Source organism: Lycium ferocissimum, chromosome 3, assembly GCF_029784015.1.
Source record: "Lycium ferocissimum isolate CSIRO_LF1 chromosome 3, AGI_CSIRO_Lferr_CH_V1, whole genome shotgun sequence".
Lineage (NCBI taxonomy): Eukaryota > Viridiplantae > Streptophyta > Magnoliopsida > Solanales > Solanaceae > Lycium > Lycium ferocissimum.
Window position 1 is genome coordinate 11,812,522 of NC_081344.1, and position 14,504 is coordinate 11,827,025.

The 14,504-nt window shown below is 34.1% G+C and overlaps 1 pseudogene; it reads right to left on the minus strand.

The window, feature by feature from the left end:
• Positions 1-231: 231 nt before the first annotated feature.
• LOC132049726 (pectin acetylesterase 5-like) lies at positions 232-10,899 on the minus strand (annotated as a pseudogene).
• Between the last annotated feature and the right edge of the window lie 3,605 nt (positions 10,900-14,504).

Sequence of the window (14,504 nt, forward strand, 5' to 3'; positions counted from 1 at the left end):
TCATGTGTTGTCTAACCACCTCTCCCCAATACTTATTCGGCCTACCTCTACCTCTCTTCGGACCCACCATGATTAAATGATTCAAATTATATAAAAATAAAATGTATCATGCATTTTTAGTGCATAAACTGATCCATCATGTTCATCTAAGCCTTTTCAGTTCCACAATAATATTTGGCACCAAGATCAAGCAGACTATTGGACATCACCAAAATGTAGAAAAAAAAGAGAGATGGAAAGAAAATCACGTTACCTTGCTGAGCATTGTGTTTCTACAGAATTTAAGTAAACACGAAAATCAATCTCTCTGAATAATTCTGGAAATGTTTGATGCTAATTTACAAAAAAAAAAAAAAGGAATCTGAAAAAAATGTATGGAACTATGGCAAAAAAGAAACTATAGAAACAGCACTTTGAAATAAAGTTCTTGATTTCAACAACGAAACTAGTTACAGATATGAACTCCGCGTGAAAATTATGGCAGGTGAGCTTCACTATTAACCGTCAACTCCAAAATGCTCAGTATGGAGAGAAAAACAAGAATACTCTGGCTGCATACCTTCATCCTATCTGTCTGAATCATGGTTTCCCATATTTGCATAAATATCTCCCACAAGGTGTAGAGTAAAATGAGAGCACAAACATAAAGATATCAATAATCTTGCAGCAACAGGTCCTCTTATCCTCGAGTAAAATCCATGTGATAGCAAGTAGGATTGCATGGAAAGGGACAATCAATATGTTTTGCTGCTTTACGTTTGAAGTACCAGTCTCCTACAGCCTCTGCAATTGTCTGCTCGACAATCGGGAAAATAATCATCAATAACTCTTAGTTCAATCTATTGCACTAGAGACTCTGAAAAGACTTCGGAAACATCACGTCTTTTTAAATGCGTGTCCTAAGAATGCAAGATAACCAAGTTGGAAGAAAGATAGCTCAAGCTCTGTGCAGATGACTGTCATAGACTAACTGATAGAAGAGCATTTAAGACCAGGACTGAACAGAACTTTGCCACAAAAAGTCGATTTTTCATTGACTTCAGACCTTGAAAAGGTCAAGGTAGATAAGAAGTAGACAAGTTTCGAGAAAAAAGCTAAAAGGAAATACATCATCTGAAACTCATTGCTAGAATAAGAAGACTTCGTAATCACAATGGTAGAGTTTTTACAATTTCATTTGAGAAAGATTAGTTTAAAAAGTCTCTGATAGGTGAACAATGTCATAAAATGTAATCTACAGAGATTATAGCTATTACGCAGAGCTAGGACATTCAGAATATATATATTCATTGAGAGTGCAGTAACATAAGTTGTTATAGGTAGGGTTATGATGTACAGGTGACAAAAAGTCACTGTAGTATAATTAAGTAGCTGTTTTTTTTTTTTTAATGACCTGAGAAATCCGTCTGGGTTTCGACTTAGGACTAACCGCAGCCTGAGAAACTCGGGAATAATGGGCCCACCCCTCTACCCTTCTCCACTTAATTACAAGACTTAGTTGGCATGGCACAGAGCTTGAACTGTGACCTAAGGTACAAGTCCCTCAACCTTTGCCACTTGAACTAAGCCCTAGGGGCATAACTTAAGTTGCGGGGACTCTTCGTTTTTGATGCCGCATCGGTCTCGACACGGGACAGGTGCGGGTGGGGGAGAAGGATACGTCTCAGACACGGTCAACCAACTTCGGATACTTTGACCCGAGTCCATAGACAAATTTGGAGGGAATTTTGATTTCTCAAAATGAAAGATAAAACAGATTTAAGACGGGTAATGGCATACCTTCAATATTATAGCCCTTTTGTCTCATATTCGTTGCTTCATGTTTCAAGCCAAACAGAGAGAAACCAAGAATTCAAAGGGTCATGTTCTTTATAGCTCTATATTTATAATTTTGAATGTTCTTAGCTGAATCCCCACACCCGTATCAATACCTGGATCCGCACCCCCGTATCTTAAAATATAGATTTTGCCGAATCCGACACTCTGATCCGTATCGAGTCCGAGCAACTTAGGGCATAACTAAGTAGCTGCTATATTTGTCAAAGATTTGCTGGAGTCAGTTAGTGGAGATAATGAGGACACCTGTATATATTGAGCTTTTACAAATTTTCCTTCTGAATGGAAGTCAGAAGCTCAGCTGAGCAAACTCTTCCAAACTTCATTCCTCTCATTTTCTCTCAGCTCGTGTTTTGTTCTATAGGTTGAGGTCGAATCAAATTCCAAATTGTGACATGGTATCAGACCTCCAATCTGATCCAAGGGTTTCTGATGAAGCATGGAGATTCTCCGATTTCCATGAAATCAAAAACACAAAGCAGATTGTCAAGAAGTTCTCCAGAGGCAGTACATAGATGCATGGCGTGTACCGTCTCTGAAATAGTTTCGTTAGTGAGATTTTCAAAGTGCTGGAGAAGAGTTGAAAATGTCAATTGATGTTCATAATGATGGCAAAGAAGCAAGCAATTTGTATATATCATGATAGAATGAAGGATATTAAGATAGATTGTCATGTCATAAGGGAAAATTACACTGGAAGTGAAGACCCAGTATATGACATCAAAGGTGCAACAAGCATAAATTCTGATAAAAGGATTAAACAGACCACAACATGAACTCTTGGATTCCGATCTTGGAGTGCTCTATGTATTTGCACCCTTTAGCGTGAGGGGGAGTGTCGAGAATGCAGTAACATAAGCTTTGATAGGTTGGGCTGTGATGTACAATGTGTGACCACAAGTCACTCTAGTATAATTAAGTAGTTGTATTTGTTAGAGATTTGATAGAGTCAGTTAGTGAAGTTAATGAGGACGTGTGTATGAGCTTTGGACAGATTTTTTTCATTTCTTATTTATGAAAGCCCGAAGCTCAGTTGAGCAAACTTCCCCAAACTCCATTCATCTCATTTTCTCTCAGCTCGTATTCAGTTCAACTGTTTAAGCTCGAAGCTATTCCCAAATTGTGACAAAATTAGACTGGCCAGTGGCCGGACATCTATTGTGTCTGGTTTAAGATTTCTGCTTGTATGACATACTTCTCAAGTGAAATAACCCTCAACCATGGGCTTTAGACATGACAGTCTTGATCAATCTTGTCTCTTGAGTGCTACCTCACCTTAATATTAGATGGCATCTCTTAGAAAACCGTACCACTCTAAATATGGTGAAGCAATTTCATGTTATTCCTGAAAGCAAGAAAGGTTGATTACCCACGTCTTCTTAGATATGGTCTCTTAATATAACAGATATGTGGTCTCGGAAATGGAGAAAACATTGGAAAAGTTAACGATTACACTGAATAAGGAATTCAAAGTAGCTTGTCCTATTCTGGGATATGGTCCAATGCAATCACGAACAGAACTAGCACAAGGAGATTTTGGAGAAAAGTTAGCGTTAAATTATTCTAGCCCAACGGGAAAAATCTGATATCGTTCATGTCAAGTTCATACCTAAGGTAATTCCTCAAGAGGGCTTTGAAGCAAACTGGTTCGCCAAAAACCCACTGTTACGGTTACATCTGGAGTAAAATATAGCATAACAGTAAAGGAGGACTAGGCAAGTTTTCTGTAAAGGAGGCATACAAGACTTTTAACATTTTCAGAAACCAGATAGACCACTGGCCATGGAAATTGATATGGAAAGTTAAGATCCCTTACAAAATTTCTTGTTTTGTCTGGCTGCTAGATAAGAAAATCTGTGAAAAAGGGTTTAATTTTAGTCCAGTACCTTTCAGGAAAATCTCATGAAAGGGGTTTTAATTTTAGTCAAGGTGTTTCTTTTGTGGTGCACAAAATGACTTTAAAGCCAGCCAAACACTCAAAAAGCTGAAAGCAGCTTATAAGACTCTTAGTCACCTCTTTATTCACTGCAAGATAACCTTTCAAATATGGAGTTTATTCATCAATTTGAAAAGGTTAACGTGGATAATGCCTGAGAAAATTGTTCAAGTCCTGGAGATGTGGAATAGTTATGCCAACCTGGCCACAAGAGATGGAAATTATGCAAACACATGGTGCATTCTGTGTGGAGTGAAAAGTTATCGATGTTTGAAAATAAGTGTAATTCTTTACAGAAGATGAAAATGATCAGTCTTGCTTTATTCTACTTTGGTGTAAACAGGGTATATGGAAGATCTAGAATCATTTATAGATGTCTTAGTTCTGTAAGTTTTGTGCATAGGATTGAAGATCTTCTGAATACTCCTTTGTAACTTTATGAGACCTGTAACTGTTTGTGGCAGGTCTGATTTTTGGATAAATACAAGTGTTACCTTTTCAAGAAAAAAAGAAAAAAAAAAAAAGCATACTGTTCTCTAGGAAGATCTATCTTAAGCTTTTTAGGTCAGACTGCACATTAAGTTAGATGTTTATTAACTTTTCGAGTGCCTCTTACTTTAGTTTCTAACAATTTAAATTTTCACAGACCATAATGTTTTCACTGTTGGTGAACGGGTAAAAGGGTGGATCACAGTTAGGTACAGTTAAATACCTTTTCTATATACCAATCATTTACCCATTTTGCTATCTCTAACTGTTAAGTGCATAGTGTACTAAAATGATGGTTTTTACCCTTAACATGATGGGTAACTTACTAAAAGCTATCTGATAAAATTTGAACCACCTTCAGACCATAAAAAGAACGGAAAAGTGCCAAAAATACTGTATGGAAAGGCTGTAATCTGCTCAGTACTGGTCTCGTATCCTAACCCATTTTTTGGATACCTCAAACTAACACCTTAAGTTTGATGACTTTTTTCTATTTAAACACGTCATGTGGCTTATTATGATTGGCCGCATATATATTTAATTTAAAAGTTAAACCCTGTACTTTTAAATAAAATGCATACATATAAACCCAGAAATAACAATGATTTCTTTTAGCCTAAACCTGAATTCAAGGTAAGTTCTCTCTAATTTGGTAGAACTTGACACTAAAACGCATTTGTTCGTGTAGTTGAATCTGTGAGTTCAATTTTTTTGACAAAGTAATCTGTCATTGTAATTGATCCAAGGAATGTCACTTTGTTAGTTAAATCGTTAATGGGATATAAGAAGAGTTCTAGTCTGAAAATATTTTTTTCCCATCAAACTTATAGTGAGAAACAAAGGGACCACTACATCTGCTACCCGATTCTTAGACTTTTGCGAGTAAAGGTTCTATAATGAATAGCTACAGAGATCGGCTCAGGAACTCACAGATTACTTTTGTCAAAAAAATTGAACTCAATGATTCAAGATACAAACGAATGTATTTCAGTGTCGAGTTCATTAAAATGGAGGAGAACGAACTTAATCTAATCGGGTCAGCGAGAGTGCGTTTAAAAATGGGTGGGTTTAACTTTTAAATTAAATAATATATGCAATAATCATAATAAGCCATGTGGCTTTTTAAAATTGAAAAAAGCCATCAAACTTAGGTGTTAGTTATAGGGGTATTCTTGGGCAAAATGAAGTTGGGAATTATTTTAGACCAATAGGTGGATGAAAATAATTTAATGGCCATTACTATGGGTTGAGGTATTTTTGTACACAACAAATAAATCAGAGCAGGATACTTGTTTTGTTGTTGATTTTGGAGAACCAGGAGAATGTATATCCTAAATAATCCATGTTTGGCAATGTATAAAGCAAGAATTTATGAACATACTGTACAGTTTGACTAAATCCATCCCAGTGTTTTTGAAAGAACTAAAATTCCGAATTCTGTAGCGTTTTGAATAATTTTGTAAGATGATAACTGAGAAAAGGCAATAACTGGTGCAAGAAAAGTGAATCGGTTTCTGAGGACTGTTATGACACTGTATTCACCTTGCAGGACTTCAAGCTGTTTGGAATTACAGTTATTAATATTTAGCTTGCATCTGACCCAGCTTCGCTGTGGATCTGATGAACCAGGTACCAAGATGTTTTGTATCTGTTAAGTATAAACATTAGGTTAATAGAGCATTGGGAAAAAAAAAAAAAAAATTATTAACTAGAAGCTGAAACATGGAATGAAACCTTACTTGCCAAAAATCATATGCTGGGTTAACAAGGAAAACAGGGGTCTTTATGTTGCTTATAAATTCTTGAGGGAAAAAACACTGAGAATGAGGCCAACATAAAGTCACAGAAGAGAAAAAGTGAATTGCAAAAGAAGAAACATGTTAGTATTTCCACTATAAATGGAAAAAGGAAACCTTGTAGGGTTCCAATCTTGAAGTGCAATCCTTCTTTAAACTTTTTGCCACACCCTGAGAAGGACCAAATTGCAATCAGGTTTGAGTGATAAATTAGAACAAATGCAATCAAGAATAAGATTTACACGGATAAATAGCTGATAACTACAGTAAATGGAAAATGCTATAAGAACCAGGTTCATAATCATAGGTAGATAATTCATAAACATTGTAATTTGTTCAAACAGCACTTTAGAAATTATGCCACTGATTAGTAACAATATTTTAATGATCAAGCAGTGGCAATACAGCAGAAACATTGTTCCATCACCTGCAGAGAACCAATAAGAAGAAAACAAATTTACCATTCATATTCATGTGTTCTTATGATGCTTGTGCAACTGATCACCTTGTTCCCCTCTCCACACAAAAGTAAAACCTTAAATCATTGCATCACTTACGCAACTTTATGAAGTCTTTTCCCTTTTTGGGATTTCTATTCAACAATAACCGTTTGCACACAAAAATGGCATAATACCACATCTAAATTTCTATTCCACGTTTCTATTCCATTCCAATTTGGATAAATTTTACTCATATCCTTACATTTCTCCATCAACATCCTTTAGTAACGTCCATCTAATTACACCTGAGGATCATTAATTACATCAGAATATGACCAAAGCTTAAAAGGAAGAAGGAATAAACATATTGAGACGACTGATCACTATCACAGAAGGAACAAAAGCACGCGCACAAAAAAAAAAAAAAATCTGAAACAGAAAATTAGTTTTTGAAATATGAAAAAAACCTGGAGGTTAACAACATCTTGATAAAATCGTTCAATGGTGGGATTTCCAGCAACGTCCTTTCTGAAATAGTGAAAGCAATAATAGACTTACAGTTGATTCAAGTTTGGACTACAAGCTCAAGAAACCTAACACAGTTCTTAGAATGGGTACACCTCTACTTTATTGAAATGAGATAGTCAATCTCATTTTACAAATCTTACTGCAAACTTTTCGACAAAAAGAATCTTCCTCAATAATTGATTAGAGTACTTTCCTTTCTGCATTATTTTCATCATTGCTTTTTACTCTTGCTCTTCTTTCAAACCTGTTCTCGAGCCGAGGGTCTATCAGAAATAGCCTCTCTACCCCCTTAAGGGTAGGGGTAGGGTCTGCATACACCTCACCCTCCCCAGACCCCACTTGTGGGACTATACTAGGTATGTTGCTGTAGTCTCAAATCTCAATATTTAAAGGAAAAATTGCCCCTTTTGTACAAAATGATCAATATACCACGATGCTTCATAGTTTGCTCCTGCCTCAGTGAGTCAAATATTCTCTTCATTGAAATTTTGTCAACTATTGCAGTTTGAGATTCTGATCTATTATGTTGAGCCAGTCCTCACTTATTATTAAGGTGTTAGCACGAGACTTTGCACCTTCAATTAATCTTTTTTCAGTTATGGGTATATTATCTCATTCAGTATTTCACACTCCACCCTTTCCTGGCTATCTTTTGGAGTACTATTTAAAAGCTTAAAACTATGTGCATATATATATATACACACCTAATTTTAGCACGGTCCATTATGTATTTATTTTTCTCGGTTGCGCGCATATTAGCTCATTCATTAGCTAACATGTCATTATTTCCTGGCTATCTTTTCCAATGTACAACCAAAGAATTGATTAATTCCAAAATCACATTCTAGCTTTGAGAATATAACTGCTTCCAAGAACAGGTATAGTAATCATGTTTGAGAGTCAAGATCCAGAAATAGATATATTAGTGATTGGAACTTTTATATGCACAGTGTTATCTAGGAGACATACTCATTAAGGAAAAAACCTGCATCAACAAGGCACTTGACATTGGCATCCTTGGGTAAAATCTCTCGAAAGTCATCACAGTGTATGAGAGTTGCCAAACCTCCAGCAGAGCATCCCGAAAGAAGTGCCTGCAAAGTTAGGCATAAAAAGGTGCAAGTGTTGGACTTTTAGGTCCAGTACTCCAATAAAAGCACTAACGACCTTTATTTTCAGAGGAAGAAAAAGCGGTAATCCCTTCTTAGTGCACTTAGAAAGATATGGTATATTGATTAGAACTATAATTCAGAATGGTGCACCCTTTTTTTTCTTTTTCTTTTTCCCCCTTTTTGAAGGTCAAGTTGATTATCTGTTAGTTTTTACGATACATACTTCAGAACAAACAAAAGAAATTCGCTGAACAAATGAGGGGGGGAAAACAAAGCAAATTGTTTTATCTAACCGAAACAAAAAACTAAAAATTCAATGAGATAAAGAGAGAAAGAATACCTGTTTAGCATTAGAAAGTCCTATTGACAAGAGTTCATCCATTATGGCTTCCCAAATAAGCTGGCCTCTGAAGAAGAGTTTTGTTCCATTCTGCCATAAATGAATAGATAACATAGGTACTCAATGCTTTCTTTGCCTTCTTTCCCTCATCTTCTTGATGAATGTCAGGGAAAAAACACAGCATTTTCATAGTATTTAATAAACTCTCCATGAACTTACTTTAAATTCACTGTCTGGGTGTCCAGAAAAGGATCCGCCATCACAATAGCGTATCTTGACTTTGTTCCAGTCAAAGAAATCTGAATAAAGTCAACCCCAAACAAGTACTTAAGAACTTTTAATGAAGATCAAATACTAATAACGATATAGTTTTTTACAATAGTGATACTAGTTCTCCTCACACAAAGAAGAAAAAGAAAAACTATGTAGTAGTTATTGAGATTCAAAAACGAAAAAGGTTTCAAGTAACTAAGTTCCTGTTATTTCTCTTGCCAAAGATGAATTTGTGGAGATGTCTAATTCATTGGCAACAGAAAAAACATAAAATGATCATGGGCTATGTGTACTTGCAAATTTGATGTCTTCTTATTGTAGATACTAACGCTGGAGGATTCAAACTTTAAGATAACACAATAATAATTGTAACAAAAAATTTGTAGCAAGATTATAATGATAACAATCATTGTACACGATATATCAAGGAGTCACATTCTTTTTCTTTTTCCTTTTTGATAAAGATCAAAAAGTCAATTCTTAAACCATCATCACAGTTAAGCACCTGGATTTTGTGATGAGTCAGAGCTCAAAATCCCAAAGAACTGAACTTCATGCTCCATGAACCTTGAAGAACCCAATTTTGTTGTCTGGCGAAAAGAACATGATTCTATTGAGTTACACCAGCCTCCACCCTGAAATGCAAGATCAACAAAAACACAGTCAACAAATAAGAGAAAAAGCAGCAAAGCAGAATATTGACATATAACTTTTTTTTTTTTTTTTTTTTTTTTTTTTTTTTTTGTGAAAATATTTTTTGTTACTGGGAATGATGTGACTCAGCCTCTCTACCTCACAAAGGCAGGGTATGGTCTGCGTACATCCTACCCTTCCCAGACCCATTACACCATGTATGTTGTTGTTGTTGGGAACAATATGACTCGAACTCAATACCTCTACCTATTTGGATACTATGTTGAAGTGTGTTACCACTCCATTTAAATTTATCAATTACAAGGGACAGATTTTATTTTAGTTAGTGAGCAACTTGATGAAGTTAATTGGACATGGAAGCTGACCTCAATGTGAAGAACCCATTTATCAGATCTAGGTTAGTAAATAGCCGAGTGTTTTAGCGCCTTTATGTGGGAGGGACAGCGGGCTAGTCTCCTCTTCTCCTTTTCTCTTTATTAGTAGTAGTATTACTGTTTAGTACTTGCGTAGTGTCTTGTACTTCGTTTTTATTGTTACTTGTTGCTTCATTGGTTGTATCTATCTTGTCACTGTTCTATCGTTATTTTTTCTTTCTTTCGAACCTGTTTTGGTAATGCATTGTTGTGTGAGGGTTCTACCCCTCAAAAGGTAGGGTAAGGTATGCGTACATCCTACTCTTCCGTACTGACACACAATTGGACATTCTGACGCTGGTCGTATCTTGTCGATCAAGTTTAATGTTTTTTATTTGTTGGCTTCAAACACTATGCGTCACGTCATTAAATTGATATCGATAATACATTTTCCGGCTAAGAGTATATTTTGTGTGATATAGCAATAGTAAAGTAGCTTTTCTATTAGATACAAAATATATATAAAGAAAAAGTAACTTTGTTGCACCATTTCCAATAGTTGATTGACTTTTTTGTAACAACAAAAAAAGTGACTTTGTTAAATCATTCCAATAGTTGATCAACTTACTAACCTCAATGTGAAGAACCCATTTATCAGACCCAGATCCAAAACCCTTCTGCAAATGATACCCAGGTAAGCTTCCATCTAAACAAACTGCAAATTTTTCACAAAAAACTCAATTTTCACCCACATATCCAAATACACTAAAAAAATACAAGAAAAGCATATTAAAGAGAAAATTACAGGCAGATTTTTGTTGAGCATTGCTTAAAGGAGTAAAGGGTATCCAATCATTGGTAGATGTAATTGAATTATTAGAGAATTTGTGAGAGTGGAAAATTAAAGAAAGTGTTAAAATTAGAATAGAAAGTGAAGTTGCTGCAATAGTCCACTCTTTTCTTGTCAATTTTTGCCACCATTTTAGGCCTTGAAATCTATGGTTTGCCATTGTTTGGTTCAACTTTTGATTTGGGATCAATCATATATTTGGCACTGACTGTTATATACAACATAGAAGCAATACAATAGTTGCTATATTTGTCTTTCCTTTTATTGGCTGGTAGGTGAAAGTCAATGACATGGGTAACTGATTTTTCTAATTAAACTACTATATAGAACGGCCCAACACGAAAATTGAGTCAGTTTAGTAACAAAATTATGAAAATATTATTATATAGATACAATTATAATACAATCAATTCGAATATTTGCTATAGTCCTATATTTTTAGATACAAATTAATGGGTTGAGTGCTAGTTTTGGTGACCTTCTTGTCTTTCACGATCGAAGTGAAAGGTTCAAATTGCATTACTAGCATATAATTCCTTTTCCTTATTTTATTCCCTCTTTCCAAATATAATATAACGAGAAAAAGTACAAACCAACTATATCTTAATCGTTTTTAAAGAGAAATATGTGCATGCACATCTCAGTGTTTTTTCGGTTCAAACTAAATCCTCCTTTTGGTTTTTTTAATTTCTTCTGTTAATTTTCACTAAATTTAACTTTACCATTGTATGAACTTATAACGACTCAATTTTGGATACACCAGACTCAGTTTTGGATACACCCTTTATATTGTAAAATCAAACACTTATACCCCCTATATAATGAAAGTTCTATGTCTGCATTCCCTATGAAACTAAGTATATTAAAATATAATCATTAGAAAGTAAATTAAAATTATAAATAAGAAGCTTTTGTGTATTTTTTTTTAATTTAACAAAAAAGATATTTTTTTGAATATCTTCATTCACGTTTGATTAAAATAGAAAATAAACATTTTTGAAACACGTATATTTCGAAACTTATTGATAAGAAATGAACACAACGCACTTAATAGAATATTACTATATATATAAGAGGGAATGTGAGGACTTTTGTAGTCCTCACATTAATTTCCCAAATTTTTAAAAAACTTTTTCATTAATTACTTTTATGTCCTAATTTTATTTATTTAAGTCAATTTTTTTGTTTTTTTGTTTTTAAAGTCTACTTTTTCAAAAAAGTCGATATCAGCCGGGACTTTGTAGTCCTTACAATAATTTTCAAATTTTTTTTAAAAACTTTTTAATTAATTACTTTTAGGTCCTAATCTTATTTATTTATGTCAATTTTTTTGTTTTTGTTTTTAAAGTCTACTTTTCAAAAGCTATCGAACCTCCTACCTCATTTTTCAATGCTTTGATTTTCTGATTTGGAAGGCCGATATCCGCATTTGAGCCCAATTAATCCGTATAATTCGCACCGCATCGCGCCTATTCGTGGGGAGCGTTCTCCAAAGATTTTTTTCCATATCCATGTTCGAACCCCTAATCCCTACTAAGTTAGGAGTGAGCAGCCTCCATCTCACGCACAAGTTCATTAACTATGTATAGATTATTTATTTAGAACTAAATAACTTTAAAATTAGGATACATAAGTTATAATGAACAATTGTCGGTTCCAAATTTGATTTGAATTAAATAATTTCATCAAAATGGAAGTTAAAATATTAAAGGAGTGGAATGAAAATTTTGCTTTTATATAACTACCCACTTGTGGGACTACAATGGGTATATGGTTGTTGTTGTTGTTGTTGTACACTTGTACTAACACAAATTATATTTATTTATTAAATATCCGTTTATATTCAGCTGCAAAGCCAAGACGGCCTCACATAACTAGTAGTACTTATAAGTATTAATTTCTTATTTTAAACATGTAATTTATTTGTATTTTTATTAATAGATATAAAATCTTTTAAATATTTAGTAACACATTTTTTATTGAAGAAAATAATGAAAAGAAGATCTAGAAGAGTTTAGAATCAAGTAGAAAGGAAAAGTGAAAAATAACGTATTATTTCCAAGGTAAATGTTGACAAAAGTTAATAATGCCCACAATTTGAAAATTATTGGCTAGAAGCAGCCATGTATATAATTATTAAAAAGTAAATTAAAATTATAAATAAGAAGCTTTTGTGTATTTATTTATTAAATTTAACAAAACAAATATATTTTTGAATCTCTTTATTCACGCATTTGATTAAAATAGAAAATAAACATTTTTGAAACACGTTTATTTCGAAAATTATTAATAAGAAATGAACACAACGTACTTAATAGAATATAGTGACTATAAGTATTAATTTCCTTCACTTTAACCATGTAGTTTATTTGTATTTTTATTAATAGATATAAAATCTTTTAAATATTTAGTAACACATTTTTTATTGAAGAAAATAATGAAAAGAAGATCTAGAAGAGTTTAGAACCAAGTAGAAAGGAAAGGTGAAAAATAATGTATTATTTCCAAGGTAAATGTTGTCAAAAATTAATAGTGCCCAGAATTTGAAAATTATTGGTTAGAAGCAGCCATGTCGATCCACTAGATTGACTGGCTCTTCTAATATAGTAAAAATTTGGACAACGGAAAAGGGCCAAGAATCCCACGGAGATCCGAAAAGGTCTAAAAATACCCTTCACCATTTATTTTGCTAGAAACATCCTTCCTCCAGCTATTTAATTCGTGTGGGTGTTTTAATTTGTAGTGGGGGTCCGGAGGGTTATGGGCGGGCATGAGTATTTAATACTGGGTTGGTTCTTTCTCTCAGACGACGCCACGTGGCGTCTCTTTCAAAGTAAGATTATATTTAAAAGTTTGTGTGACGATAGGGGCTCAAATGGCCAAAAAGTATAACGCAGACAAACAATAAAACAAAGTAGAGGAGCATATTTGGCCCTTTTCCAGAAAAATAATAATAAAGAGAGGGTTGTTAGTTTTAAGGGTAAAAGTAAGATAAAATAGGTGAAAGAAGGGTATTTTTAGAAAAATAGGTGTGGATGAATGGTATTTTTAAGGATAGTTCAAATGTCGTTTTTCATTTGGACAATCATCTAATTGTTCCAAGTATAATAGGAGTCCGTTAGGCCAAGCAGTTTTGAAGCCAAAAGAATTTTTTAAAGAAAAGAAAAAGCACTTTTTTCATTTGAAAATTTGAAGAGTCCAATTATTTTAAGTAGTAGCAGAAATAATTTTTCTGCGGTTGGGGAAAAGCTAAAAATTTCTATTTCTTGAAAAAACAGAAGCAGAAGTAGATAATTATTTTTTTTCAAGATAAACCCTACCGTAATGTTATACCTCGCATTCTCAGAGCATGAGCATGCCACGTACTTCACCATATTGATGGAGTATCGGAGACATTCCATGAAGTTTTGAAAGGTGCAAGCCATGTGAAGTTCATAACAATGAAATAAAGGATGAATTACAATCTCGTAAGTCGTAACCAGGAAGGACAACCTTGAAACTAAAGGACATGACCATTATCAAGTATGATTAATGATAAATATCATGTATAGAGAGTTTTAGAAGATTCCGGGACCAAGCAAATCGAAGAAAATAAGTTTGTCGAAAGTTTGAAAAAAAAGTTGGCAGAATTTTGGGTCAACTTTGGAGGGGTATATCTCCAAGTATATGAGGAGTTTTAAGGTGTTTCAAAAGCCTAAAATGAAGTTCATCGAGTATAGTTTCCAACGCAATAAACCGTTCGTCAATCCGACATCGGAGCAGTGAGTTTTGGGCATTTTAAACGGATGTCAGTGGAACCTCGAACTCCGGCGGGAATCCGGAAAAATCCACTTAAAAGCCCACTTATGTTTTGACCCGGCCCAATCCGGGGTTTGGAAAAAAAAGGGGCCCCACCTT